Raw genomic sequence first — 12254 nt, forward strand, 5'->3', positions numbered from 1 at the left:
GAATGATGGACGCACTACTAAGCCTCTGTTCTTAGAAGATGTAAAAGCTTCCGAGACTGTGTATTGGACATTGTAATCCTAGCCAAATCAACAAGTGTTGATGAAATCGGGCAAACTTCACTGTGAGGTGGCTGCCTGGGGATGGGATTAACCATTAGGAGTTCAAAGTGTCAAAGGAAATAAGTGTTAGAATGCAAATGAATGGAGTCCTCCCTTCCACTGTGGATAAAAGGGAAAGGGGTTGGAAGTGATGTACTGTATCTAGGAAGAAGAGAGGAACAGTCGAGCTGGGATGTGCCCTGCAGAGCAAGAGAAGGGGCAGAGAAAGGATGCTGCTGCTGCTACTATAGAGGAAGCTGGTGCATTTTGAGGTGCTGCTACTGCAAGATCCTTCATTGAAAAGCTTCAGGTTGTATATATGTGTAAATAAACCATATATCATAAAGACACAATAGCCTCTGTTGTGCCTAATTCTCTAAAGGGAATACAAATCCTGGTTAAGTGCCGAGACCCCTGAATTCTCGTACACTGCTTGGCGGAGATTGGGGTGGCCTGTAACTGTATGTGGTCCAAAACGCAGTCCTGCGATTGTTCCGTGTGAAAGTTCTCTTCCTTGTTTTTGCATCGTCAATAAAGCAAGATTTAAAGTGTGCTGATTTACTGGTGCCTTTCAGAAATGTTGGGAACAGCTCGTGCAATGGCTCTCCAAAGTACTGGCCCTGACTTATCAATGGGAGTCAAAGGTAAGAGCTTGTTTAGCTTTCATTTCCACCAACAGAGATTGTCGCCAAGTGCATGGAGATCATGAAAATCAATAGAGAAGGAGTCTCGGTCAGTATACAGTAGTGAGCCACAGAACACGCCTTTCCTCACTTCTCTGGTTGTTGCCATGCGGCATGACCTTCACTATTTATTGACATTTCATTGTATACATGAACGTCCTGGTGCCGTTTCTTCAGAACTCATTATGCAAACGTGAAAAGGAACAGCAGCACATACCAAGGCTTATCCATTTTATCCCAGGCGAATGGCCTTGCGCTGCCCAAGGGAGTGTCACTTGTGTAGTCATTGTTTGAGTTGTGCCTATCAATGATTAAAGCATTGGCATTTCTAATAAAAAAAAAGTCTAGCTGCCACGGCTGGACTGTGTCCTTGTTATTCAGTGAACCGCCCGGAGATCTTAGGGCGAAGGGTGGCACAGAAACTTAATAAATAAATAATAATAATTTAAGCAGAAATTGCTGCTGATAATCCAAATATGATTATTTTTAGGTGTAATTGAAAATATTTGGGGGAAAGAACGGTGAGGGGGAAGAAGAACACTGAAACCAGGAAAGCAGTGTCAGAAACTTTTTTTTTTAAAAAAAGAAGCATTTACATTCTTGGTATGCACTTTCTCAGAATACTTTGTGCAGATAGGCTTAACCAAGTACAGTGGTTCCTCGCAAGACGAAAAGAATCCGTTTTTTCGTCTTGCGAAGCAAACCCATTGACGGATTAGCGGATTAGCGCTATTAGCGGCTTATCTGCTGATCGGATCAGCTGATAAGCGGCTTAGCGGCTTAGAAAAGGGGGGGGAGGGAAAAAAACCAGCAGGAACTCGCAAGACATTGTCGTCTTGCGAAGCAAGCCCATAGGAAATTCGTTTTGCGAAGCACCTCCAAAACGGAAAACTATTTCGTCTAGCGAGTTTTCCGTCTTGCAAGGCATTCGTCTTGCGGGGCACCACTGTACCATAAAATGTCCAGCTTCCCACTTGTTCTCCAGTTTACTTCAACTGCATTAGAATTTTCAGTATGTTAGGAAATTCCATGCAACCAATGTGAGCAATGGCCATGTCTGACAACTGGCATGGGGTTTTAAAACCCCTTTTTTCAAACACTGAACTGTATGTCCAAGTAGGAATTTTGATCATCTTTGAATGAAACAGCCCCTACTTCAGTGGCGGTGATTGGATTTCTAATATGGCTAGCCAAGCATTGTGAAGAGTTTAAAGTATTTTAAAATAAAAGCCATAATGACATGAAAGGATAGAAACTGCTTCTGGGCTGTGTCCGGGGCTTCCCAAATATCTGCTAAGAATGACTTGTGTGCATGATTCTCTTGCTCTGTACAGCTGGCAGTGTGACCCAGGTGGTCATGCCGTTCTCTGTATTTGTCTAAAAAAAGAAGATCAAAGGCTACAAATGTGTCAACAAAAATTAAAATCAATACAGGCAGTGCTTTCCTCTACGGACATGAACTTTTGCCATTTTTAGCTTGGGAAAACAACAAAATGCCTTGGGACCCCATTTGTCAGCAGCTATAATGCGAGCACGCCACTGGCACTGAATTTCCTCCGTCAGTGAATCACCACTTAAGATATGGGTGGCTAACCTGTGGGAAGATGTGGGCAGCCTCCTAACTCCCAGGACCTCTAGCCAGCATGGTTACAGGCCAACCACATCTGGCTGGGTACAGGTTGGCAGCTTCTGCCTGAAGACATTTCAAGTGGTCAGGGACAAGTAGGAGTAACAAACTACTGGACTGGTCATGAAAATGTTCTCTTAAGCCACAGTCCACACGTATAACAATCCTTAGTGGAATAGCACTTGATAATAAATTACCATTTGCAGAGGATGAGAGTGGCTGGGGTATAAATAATGGCATTATTATCATTAGTAATACCCCACACCAGCTTAACAGGTGTTACCATATTATACATTCCTGCTAAGAAATAAGTTGAGGATAGCTCCCAAGTAAGCGGCTATAGGACTGCAGTCTAAATGAAAACACCTTCAGTGCTCTTTGGTCTTCTGGAGACATGTTACTAGAACCTCAATGTGTTAGGAAGAGTGCAACTGAAATATTTCATTTGCATCAACGTTAGGCCTGGGCGATATATCAATATGTGGGCGCAGACCGCGATGGCAGCTTCACTCAGCGGTATATCACTGGTGAAACCATCACCGCTCTAGAGTCCTTCTGCCTCCAGCGTGCTGAGGGGGAAACAAACTCGGTGGAAACTGGAAGCAGAGGGACTCAAGTGGCAACGGTTTCACCAGCGATATACTGCTGGTAAAACCGCCATTGCACTCTGCCCCGGCAGAGGGAGAAGTAAGCTGAATTGGGGAGCCAATACAGCTTGTTCCTTCCTCAGCTTCTTTAAACTGCTTGACTGAGGAGTGCACAGCTGCCCTCGCCTCAGCCAAGCAGTTTGACGGAGCCCCTGACCGGCCACCGGCTTCCACAAGCCAGTGGTGGGATGAGGGCTCTGTTAAAGCGCTACCCCTCCCCAGTTGAGAGAGTTCCGACCCTGCTCCTGATTGCACACGAGTAGGAGCGAGAATGGGGCTGCTCAGCTGGAGAGCGCGAAGCCTCCGCTTCCCAGCTGAGAGAGCCCTGACCCCGCCTGACTGCCTTCTCTGGGAGCGTGTGCTGTGTCTTTTGTCCCGGAAAGATAGAGCCCAGGGGCGTCTTACCCAGAGATGTTAGTGGCGCGAGGCACCGGGGCACAGGCTGAGTGTCCGGGAAACAGAGTCAGGGCGCGCTCCCTTCCCCGCTCTGGGACGGCCCGTTCCTCTCCTCTCAGCCACCCATTGGAGTGTGCTGCATCCGGCTCAGGGATGCCCCTTCGTGTCCCCTCCTGCTGGAGCACCTAACGGGCGCGACTGGGGGTGGGCGCAGGGTGCCCCTCTCTGGCCGTGTCGCTGCCTGCACGCCTCCCTGCGGAGTCTGCGAGTGGAGCAGGGAAGTGCCCTGTGCGATCCCGGTGCCAAGCAAAGCTGGCACAGCTGGCAAGCCACCTGATCTGCTTGCCGGCCCTCCTGTGGCGCAGACTCCCCCAGATGGGGGCAGGTAGGGGGCACTGGGCGCTTAGAGGGAGGCTTCGCAGGAGGCCATCTGGGCTGCGATTCAGGCACCTCTTACGTGTAGCACCGAACGTGCGTTGGACCACGCGATGTAAACGAGCCGGACCCAAGTCCCCCCCCTTAAAAAAGGTTGACAACACTGGGAAATGGTGGGCCGTCAGGCACGGGAGAGATATTTGCACCACAGTGCCGGATATGCTTAAGACAGTCCTGATGGAGCCCACACTCCTGGTGGAAGGCAGCCAGGCATTGTAGGGGCTCTTTGATGCTACTGGTGGGCCCAGAACTTCACGTTGCAGACTTCACGTAGGAGGGTGGCGGGCTGCATCATACCTCCTGGGGTGAACAACCCCCCACCGGAGGAAAAAGATGGCGCAAAGGCCATCAAACGCACAGAGCCTGACGGGTCCCGTGCACTTGGCTACTGCCGCTTGGTCCATCTTTGGGGAGCTGGGGGCAAGAGGGGAAGGACAGCCTGCCCGCCCCCCATGCCAGCAAAGGCAGAGGGAGCTTGGTCAAGGAGTCCCAAGGTCCTTGCTGCTCCAGCCCGAGCAGCAGGGGACACGGGGCTGGCTCTGCTGGGAGCAGGAGCTCTCCTGCCCCCAGCGGAGCCTGGCCAAGGGGCCTCAGGTCTCGCTCAGCTGGGGGCAGCAGCCTTTCCACCCCCCCCCCAGCTGAGCAGCAGGCTGGGGCCAACTGTATTGGTCACAGCCCGCAAGGAGCTGGGGTGAAAGGACCTCAGCTCACATGATGAGAGCTGTGGCAGTTTCACTTGGCATCTCGCTGGCTGGGGCCAATGCAGCTTTTTTCAACATCACGGTATATCACCAAACGACGATGTTTGGCTGGCGATACATCAGAAGAAGAAGAAGAAGAAGAAGAAGAAGAAGAAGAAGAAGAGGAGGAGGAGGAGGAGGAGTTTGGATTTGATATCCCACCTTTCACTCCCTTTAAGGAGTCTCAAAGCGGCTAACATTCTCCTTTCCCCACAACAAACACTCTGTGAAGTGAGTGGGGCTGAGAGACTTCAAAGAAGTGTGACTGGCCCAAGGTCACCCAGCAGCTGCATGTGGAGGAGCGGAGACGCGAACCCAGTTCCCCAGATTACGAGACTACTGCTCTTAACCACTGCACCACACTGGCTCTCAACATCATGATGTTGAAAACTCAACATAGCCCAGCACTAATCACCATTTCCCCCACCCCTTTATGAGGCTCAACTAATTTGAATTTAATTTGTATTTAATGCATTAAAGTGTAAACATCACTGATCTTTGCTTTCGCACCCCAACATTAACTGAAACTCTGTAAAAGATAATTTCAGTGCAAACAACTGCTTGCTTTACAGCACTCTTGGTGATCAGAAAACAATTTAATCAGCTACTGACCAATACAATTTACAATTCCACACATCCCTAAAAGGTGTTTGGCAACCATAAAATGCCAGAAATCTGTCCCGGGCAAATCTGTTTTGGCTTGCTGACTCTTATGTGCTAACAAATACTCTTCAGATACACTGAATTGTTCCAATGTTGCTAGCTCTGAGGTAAACATCAAGCCTTTAGAATACACCAAACTTCAGCACCTACCACCGCTGTCAGTTAAGGAAAACTTTACTATCAAGTGCTTTAAGTATAAGCTGATACAGTAACGGGAAATTAAGGGTACAATATTAAATTGCCAACAGAATAACTGCCACCCTAATTTCTGCAAAAAATATTAGAAAATCTGTCCTTAGAGTCAATAGGATAGGGGCTATTCCTTCTCCCTCAATACCCAGCATCATCATCAAAAGTTCTTTAAAAAACAAAACAAAAACCTTCATGCTTAACACAAATTACACAGCTTGTAAAGGCTCGTCACAATAAAGAACAACTTTTTAAAAACACTGTAGTTGTTTTCATTTGCTTCCTAATCTTAAAATAACGCTGCTACTGCAATTTCTGCTTCAATAGTTTGCATTTAGGGAGGCCCCAAGATTAGATATCATGCTTCATGATTGGTGATCTCAGTCTGCCAGAAACAGGAGGGCTTGAAAACAATAAAAAGAATTGCATGAGTCGTGTCTCTCTCTCTCTCTCTCTCTCTCTCTCTCTCTCTCTCTCTCTCTCTCTCTCTCTCTCTCTCTCTCTCTCTGTGTGTGTGTGTGTGTTGGTGCCATTAAGCAGGAACATTGTTATGGGGCTGTTCAGAGGACAGCCCACTTTTTTGCACTGGACCCCAGATCTCCTGGCCCTTCCCTTAACAAAATTAAGGTGGCAGGTTGCTGGGGTCCCACCAGGGCTGTGCTTTGCAGCATAGCCACCCTGCAAGCAAAAGTAAGGGAAGAGAAATATAAAGGAAGGCCTTCCCATTCATGCTTCCTAGGCTATGGACAGGTGGGAGCAGAGCGACCATAGACAGCAATGGGGGTGATGGGCTGAGGGTGCTTATGTGGCCTTGAGGCTTACTAGGTGACCAGTTTACAAAGTGCCCTTGCATATACCCCGCAACTGTCCTGCTTTAAGTGAGACATCCCAGTTTGGGGCGCTGTGTTTTCAGCACAGTGTCCAAAAACATGCAAGATCTTGACCTTGTACGAGATCACAAGAGCATTTTCTGGCTCCGTGATCTTGTGCATATTGCCCCAAAACATGCGCTTCTGCTCCCTGATCTCATGTGGGTCACGTGACCCACACAGGAGTGGGGCTAGGAAGATGCGTGTCCTGGTTTCTGGCATTAACGTGTTGGAGGGTACCCTTGCAGCCTAAGCCACCTACCTCATCAGGGTTGCTCTATAAAATTAACATGTGCAAACCATGATCATTGCCCTGAACTCCTTGGCGAATGGGCAAGATAAAAATGTCATAAATAAAACCCAGTAAGTTTACAAGTGGGACTTAAGAATAACAGCACGCCCGTTGTTTGTTCCTACCATCTGGCATTCAGAGAGCGAGAAGGCTGTTTGTGTAAAAAAATCCCCCAGGCTTTTAAAAGAATATTTTTTTACATTTCTCCGTTCTCAAACACAAGTGTTGAGTTTTCATCCGTAAAATAGGCAGATGGTTTCTGCATAGACTTCCACGTGCTTAATTCCTTTATGATGTAACACACACCAAGTGTGGGCTGACTAACTTTTTTGAGGTATCTAGTCAACATATAGTGCATTTTCTTGCTTTCCCGTTGTTTTGATCTGTGGTTGCCAGTTAACATGTGTTTAATGGGTACATGCAATAGATGGATTGGGGGGTTGCAGGAGTGAGAGAGGGAGATGTCAGATGTTGAAAAAAACCGTTTTTACTTTGAATATGTATATAAAAGCAGCAGTCATCCCTGCCAACAGATTCTATGTAGATTTGGCCTTCTACCCCACCTTCAATGTAGAAAGCCCTGTTAGCACCTAAAAACCTCAGTCAGCCTTGCAGCAAAAACCTACATTTGTCTGGAGTTTGGTTTAAATTTGAACATAAGCATCTAAGCATGTACAAATGTACCCTGAGTTTTTAAAGTACCTAGCGATGTTCCTGCCTTTAAGTTGGTCGTTTAACTAAAAAAAGAAGTAATCAAACAGAATTTTAAAAGCCACAAAGCAAAACAGTGAGGTGCCAGCCAAGCATTGCTGTTCTAACTCTGGCATAGTTGCCAATAAATAATTACCCATCTCTGAATGGGCAGCTTGTTTATCAAATCTCCACAGACAAGGCTTAACAGAGAGATAAGAATTACAAGAGAAATATTAGAACAAGCAATTCGGCCAGGAGATTTGCCCTTTGTACGATATAAAGTACAGCTCCCAACGTGACACTTGACACGTACTGCGTTTACAGTTCAAACTAAGTCAGAAAATGCATTTAAGTCAAGAAGGGAAATGTCTGAAATTCTTGAAGTATGCATTCAGTTCTTGGTCATATTATCATTCCCCCACTGCCACCACACACATTTAATATTTTACTGATTTTTTTTTTAAAAAAAAAACAACCCACAAAGAAGAAGAAAATGTAAAATAAAAATGTAAGCCATGAAGTATCACAGACTGCAAGGGCAAAAGTACAAAGATACAGGGCAGCTCCAAAGAATAATAAAGAATTGACTCATACAAAGATTCCTTTTACAAATAACAAGATATGTGCAAATAAGTATTCCCCACCTGTGAGTGCCATCATTATTCTGGATGAAGGTTCTAGAAAGTCTTAGATGAGCCAGACATTTGCATATATGAGCAAACTGCATAATAAATAAAATAATGCAGGACAGCAAAACAAAAAAAGAACACTAGACTCTCCACTTCAGATATTTTTTAATTTATGAGATATATTTTCAAGAAGGGCTATTTGCCAAACCCTGGAGTACCAGCAATCCAAATTGTTAAGACTGAAAGTCTTCCAGGATTTGACAATGAAGCCTCAGGCTGCTGTTAGAGATGAGAAATAAAGTTGTTTACTTTTCAAGTCCCATTCTGTTTCCAAAAGCACCAGGTGTAAAGATGGAGCAATAGCTTGTTTAGTTATCAAAAACAGCTCAATGAACACCTTACTGAAATTCTTTAAGAATAAATTAAGTTATTGGTGGTGGTATTATTATTATTATTATTATTATTATTATTATTATTATTATTATTATTTTACTAGATGATTTTACCCTACAGTTGTCACGCTTCCCCAGCACATCTGGAATATTGGCTTCCATCACTTGTGGCAGTCTTTGGAAGAATCTCTTCAAAAATAATGGTTTCTCCCCCACTGAAACAGATTGTGGGCTTACAGCAAAAAGAAAAGTCACATTGGTTGGCAGGTACCAACAAGTGACAAGAAGGTGGGGCAGGGCAATGTTCACTTATGGAGTTCCTTAACATACAAATCAAAGGGAAGCTTGTGAAAAGAAAGCAGAGGACACCCCCCTCTTTGGCAACTGAGTGCGCCTCCCCAGGTTTGTTGTTGTTATTCGTTTAGTCATGTCCGACTCTTCGTGACCCCATGGACCAGAGCACGCCAGGCACTCCTGTCTTCCACTGCATCCCGCAGTTTGGTCAGATTCATGTTTGTAGCTTCGAGAACACTGTCCAACCATCTCGTCCTCTGTCGTCCCCTTCTCCTTGTGCCCTCCATCTTTCCCAACTTCAGGGTCTTTTCCAGGGAGTCTTCTCTTCTCATGAGGTGGCCAAAGTATTGGAGCCTCAGCTTCAGGATCTGTCCTTCCAATGAGCACTCAGGGCTGATTTCCTTAAGAATGGATAGGTTTGATCGTCTTGCAGTCCATGGGACTCTCAAGAGTCTCCTCCATCACCATAATTCAAAAGCATCAATTCTTTGGCGATCAGCCTTCTTTATGGTCCAGCTCTCACTTCCATACATCACTACTGGGAAAACCATAGCTTTTACTATACGGACCTTTGTTGGCAAGGTGATGTCTCTGCTTCTTAAAAAGTCCCCAGGTTTAGTAGACCTCAAAACCATAGAAAAGGCACAGTGATCTATCTGTACTCGGGAAAGTGTGATCATTTCTCTCCCACTTCCCTTGATCTCACCACACCCTAGTGCAGTTGTCCCTTTTGTTTTCCTATCCTACCGGAGATGTCATCGGATACGCACAAAGAAGCAGGCAAAAAACAGCAGTTTCCAGTGTACTGCACCCCCTCAAAGAAAGGGCAGCATGCCGGAGAGAGAAGTCTTGAGTCAAGTGGGAACTGGTGTGAGGTTGGGTGGGACAGGAGGTACATGTGGCTGAATTTGGGCAGGCAGGAGAGTTTGTAGGAAGTGGGTGTCTCTGCATAAGGATCGCAAAAGAAAATGGGCTGAATACACAAGCTAATTGCTTGCTGGGGGGGCAGGGTGGGATGAGATGGATGGCAATATGCTTTTGCAGAGAACATATTTAATCTAAGGGAAAAGGGACAAAGAATGAAGGGGTAAGGAGATAACGAATTAAAATAAGAAGCCCCAGAGAACCAAATATGAACAAGAGAGCTAAAAAAAAAAACCCAAAGGCCGGCTTTTGAAAGCAGAGGCATGCTACTTCAACATACCTCTGAAATCCCCTCACTAATTTATATTCCCATTAAAACAAGCATAAATTAAACTCTGAACTGCACATCTTTAATGAGTTCAGTGCGTATCTCACACTGGACTTTTAAGTTGAAAAGAATGAGGCCTTAAACTAGCCCCCTTCTCTGCATAAGCTAGCATTTGCATGTTTGTTTCCTATTATTCTTACTTGGTAAATTGGTGTTGTAAATTCTGTTGGCTGGGACTGGCTTGGTAGGATGGCCTGCAGCAGTAGCTACTTTGTGAAACAGAATCAAGCTAGCAAGTGCCTTAGGTGAATTAAAGGAGTGGGGAACTCTTTTGGCACTGGGGACCAGATTTTTATCAGGGTAGGGCAAACTTTGCCAGGTGAGTGGCGCCATCCACCTATCACATGACACAACTATGACATCACATGACTGACAAATTGGCTACCCTGCCCACTTGCCAAAATCCTTTGCAGTCCCAGTGATCAATCTACCCCCCCCTCTCTCTCTCTCTCTGTGTGTGTGTGTGCATGCATGAAGGAGAGCGAGAAAGAGAATTTCTTCAACAGTCTCTGTCAGAGCTGATATGCAAAGCAGGCACCTGTGCTCTGATGCGCAGCATTGAAGAAAAGAACTACGCCTGCTTGTTTTTGTTGCACATGCAGCAACAGCAAGCAGACCTGGTTTTTCAGAAACCCAGACACATGCTGATCCTTTCTGGAGGTTAAAAGGATCATTGTGGAATGGGTTTTCCATGAAGGTCCTGCCTCATCAGGCCACCAGTACGTTGCCAGCCCTGTCAGTATATAAATACATAAACAAATCCACAGAACAGCTATGAGATACTGAAAGAGCCCCAGGAGAGAGCTGTTCTGCCAGAACCAGTTTGGAATCTGAAGCAAGTACTTAGGAGAGAAGTTGTGTTCCCTCAGACATGCATTTGCTTGAAGATGCCCCTTGTCTTGCCAGTTTCTGTTGCATCTGGGGAACACACTTTCAGTAACCTTAAGATTATGAAGAACTACCTGGCGGTCAGCAAACCATGCTATCATGCTTTCGCTGGAGAATGCAGTCGCAAAGCAAATAAATTATGCTGATGGAACTGATGACTTCGCATCTATGAAGGCAAGAAATACATTCTTTGCTTAGAGTTGCAATTCCTTTTGCACACACCTAAAGCAAGAGCACCAAAATTTGCTCTCATTTTGTTGTTTACTTCCTAACTTTTAATAAAAGTTTACCTCTCCGAGGTAAATTGTGCCAATTCATCATTGAACATGATTATTCTACTGCAGCCCAATACATAACTTAAGAACAAAGTAATACCCCTCCGGCATGGTTTAAAAGGCCATAGATTGTTTAACTGGCCAAATGCCTGGGAGAAGAGGAATGCTTTTGACTGGCACCTAAAGAGACCAGGCACCAGGCGAGCTTCCCTGGGAGAGCATTCCAAAATGGGGAGCCACCGCAGAAAAGGCCCATTCTCACACTGTCACCCTCTGAACGTCTCATGGAGGAGGCACATGAAGAAGAACCTCAGTTGATGATTGCAGAGTCTGAGTTGGTTCATATGGGGAGAGGTGATCCTTGAGGTATTGTGGTCCTGAGCCATTTGAGGCTCTATAGGTCAAAACCAGCCCTTTGAACTGGGCCAGGAAAGTAATTTGCAGCCTGTGCTGTTGGGCCAGGGTCGGTGTTATGTGCTTAAACAGACTTGCCCCGGTGAGCCACCTGGCCGCTGAATTCTGCACCAGCTGAAGTTTCCAAACCATCTTCAGAGGCAGCCCTACATATCACGTGTTGCAGTAATCTAACCTAGAGGTTACCAGAGTATAGACGACAGAAGTTAGGCTTTCCCTGTCCAGATAGGGGCACAGCTGGGCCAGCTAGCCGCAGCTTATGGAAGGCACTCTGTGCTTACTGACGCCACCTGAGCCTCTGGAGACAGCAAGGGATACAAAAGTACCCCCAGGCTTTCTACCCACTCCTTCAGAGGGAGTGTTTGCCCATCAAGACCAGGTGGCCCTCCAGCCAGCCAGCCAAGGGAACCACCCACTAACAGTGTTTCAGTCTTATCTGGATTGAGCTTTGGTATTTAAATAACTATTAAAGATACAGGAGTCTTCCTTTTCAAGCATTGGACGCCTCTGCCTCAGCACTTGTTAAAAGAATTCTAGCAGCTCATGATACTGGGTAGAAATTGTTCGTGGCCCTTTCCACCGAGAATATTTATGTGCCTACTTTTCAAGAGTCTGGGTAGTTCCCGACCATGTCATACTCTGTGTAGCCCCAGTGGAATCAATGAACTCAAGTCTGGCATGGTTGACTTAAGTCCATTTACTTTAATGGGCCTACTCTGACTCAGAAGGTAGAGGTGGTTTCCGACTATATGCTTCTTAACAATGGATCTTTGTTAA

At 45.9% G+C, this 12254-nt stretch overlaps 1 protein-coding gene across 15 annotated transcripts in view; it reads right to left on the bottom strand.

Moving 5' to 3' along the window:
* The window catches only part of TRAK1 (trafficking kinesin protein 1), a 142273-nt gene that overhangs the window by 43902 nt on the left and 86117 nt on the right, over positions 1-12254 (bottom strand). The gene's annotated exons all lie outside the window — the stretch shown is intronic.

Source organism: Podarcis bocagei, assembly GCF_964188305.1.
Source record: "Podarcis bocagei genome assembly, chromosome: 12".
Taxonomy (NCBI): domain Eukaryota; kingdom Metazoa; phylum Chordata; class Lepidosauria; order Squamata; family Lacertidae; genus Podarcis; species Podarcis bocagei.